Source organism: Colobus angolensis, unplaced genomic scaffold, assembly GCF_000951035.1.
Source record: "Colobus angolensis palliatus isolate OR3802 unplaced genomic scaffold, Cang.pa_1.0 Scaffold193, whole genome shotgun sequence".
In the NCBI taxonomy this organism is placed as follows: domain Eukaryota; kingdom Metazoa; phylum Chordata; class Mammalia; order Primates; family Cercopithecidae; genus Colobus; species Colobus angolensis.
In genome coordinates, this window is record NW_012115077.1 from 2,472,738 (window position 1) to 2,475,084 (window position 2,347).

The window sequence follows — 2,347 nt, forward strand, 5'->3', positions numbered from 1 at the left end:
GTCTCAAAAAAAAAAAAAAAAAAAAAAAAAAAAAAAAAAAAAAATCCAAAAGAATAATAAGCAAAGGGCAGGTATACTTGGGGGAAAAAACCCCCATGCAAATGGTTTATAAACATGTAAGAAAATATTCAATTATTCTCAATGAAATAAATACAAAGTTAAGTAAAAGACAATTTTTATCTAGTAAATTGAAAACTTACTTTTTTTTTTTTTTTTAGAGACAGGGGTCTTCCTATGTTGTCCAGGCTGGTCTCGAACTCCTGGACTCAAGCTGTTGTCCCATCTCAGCCTCCTAATGTGTTGGGATTACAGGCGTGAGTCACCACGCCTGGGCCAAAAATTTTTTTAACTACAATTTGAAATATCTGTTAGACATCTTAGAGGAGATATTGAATAGGCAGTTGGGTATAAGCTCCTGGTGTTTGGGTAGAAATCCAGGCTAATGAATAAATGGCATTTAAAGCCATGAGACTGGGTTACATAACATTGTCAAGGTATTCAATGCCGCTGAAATGTACACTTAAACAGATGGTTAAAATGAGAAATATGCTATGTATGTTCTACCACAATACACAAAACAAAACACAAAACCATGAGACTGGAAGGGATGACCAAAGGAATGAGTGAGAAAAGAAAAAAAAAAAAAAAGTCTCAGGACTGAGCCCTGAGGTGCTCCAAGTGTTTGGAATCACTGTGGCTCAAAAAATTGTACTGACTGTGACCCACAGTATGAAAAACATTTTCCATCCTGACTCCTTACATGAACATGCGGGCACACACATGAAACAGAAATTTCACAAAAGAATACCTACTTTCCCTACATGTTATAGTTTCTGATATTCTCCCTTTTATTTCATTCTTTGTTTTTTACAAAAAAAAAAAAAAGTGTTTGTCAAACAAGAGAAAAGGAAAAGAGGATAAATATTAAAGCAAAGGAGATAAACAATTTGTAATGGGAAAGGTGAGCATGGATAGATATTGGAGACGAAAGGGGAAAAAAATAACAAGCCAGAACCAGAAGAAAGAAAAGGAGGTGGAAATATAATTGCAGCCTTTTCCCAAAAGGTTTCCTAGGAAGTTTTAACTAGGAGTGCTTTTCTCACTACTGAATAATTGCTGAGGGGCTCGCTGAATTTACAGTTTTTGGTCTGACTAAAATCAAATAAAGAATAAACTTATTTTCAGGCATATTATTTTAAGCCGCTTATTTTCTGTATTATGCTTCTGATCTAACAGCAGGAGTGGTCAATTTATACAATTTTGGAGGGAAAAACAGGAAAGTTTTGGCTGAACATTTAAACCTAGATACACAGGGTGAGATTTCAATATATATATATATATTTTCAGTCTAGTACGTAACATTAAGTAACAAACCATGAAAGAAATAAATTTGGAAAGAAGCTAGAAGCCCAGTCGTCAATGTGGGATAATCTTAACAATTTTTCAAGGATAATGTTGACAACATTTCCCTTCTAAAGAGTTTGAAAGAACCCTTGAAGTCATGGAGTATAGAGGCAAGAGGAAATTTCACATTACGAAGCAGCGGTTCCTCTTCCAAGCACCATTTAGCATGCAGCCTCTATGGATCCTCTTGTCATATTTCTTCTTTGTTCCAATAATTAGTTATGTTTATTTTAATTTTTTTTAGAGACCAGGTCTCATTCTGTTGCCCAGGCTGAAGTGCAGTGACATGATCAGAGCTCACTGTGACTTTGAACTCCTAGACTCAAGCGATCCTCCTGCCTCAGCCTCTGGAGTAGCTAAGACTACAGGCATGCTCCAAGAATTATTTTTTCAAAGGAATGATTCATAAAAACCCCTCTTTACATCTCTTAATTGAATTTGTGTTTCCTCCAGTTACTGTATTTACAGAATATGTTAACATACTTTCATAAATAGTTTCTATGAAAAAAATATTGATCAAAACTCATTAAAATATTTTCACAACCCACATGTAGGCTGTGTGTTGACCTACAGTTTGAAAACTTCTTAGAAGTAAGGGAGATAAAGAAGCAAAGAGAATGAGGATTGTTTAGTGAGGTAGAAGGAGAACCAGGAGAGAGTGTTGTCCCAATAGCGAAGTGAAGAAAGTAAATTGGCCGGGCGCGGTGGCTCACGCCTGTAATTCCAGCACTTTGGGAGGTCGAGGCGGGTGGATCACCTGAAGCCAGGAGTTCGAGACCAGCCTGGCCAACATGGTTAAACCCTGTCTCTACTAAAGATACAAACAAACAAACAAACAAAAAATTAGCCAGGGTCAGGCGGGATGGCTCACACTTGTAATCCCAGCACTTTGGGAGGCCAAGGAGGGCGGATCACATGAGGTCAGGAGTTCAAGACCAGCCTG

General features: G+C 37.1%; 1 protein-coding gene across 1 annotated transcript in view; it reads left to right on the forward strand.

Moving 5' to 3' along the window:
* EFCAB5 (EF-hand calcium binding domain 5) overlaps nt 1–2,347 on the forward strand; it is a 175,739-nt gene that overhangs the window by 150,237 nt on the left and 23,155 nt on the right. The gene's annotated exons all lie outside the window — the stretch shown is intronic.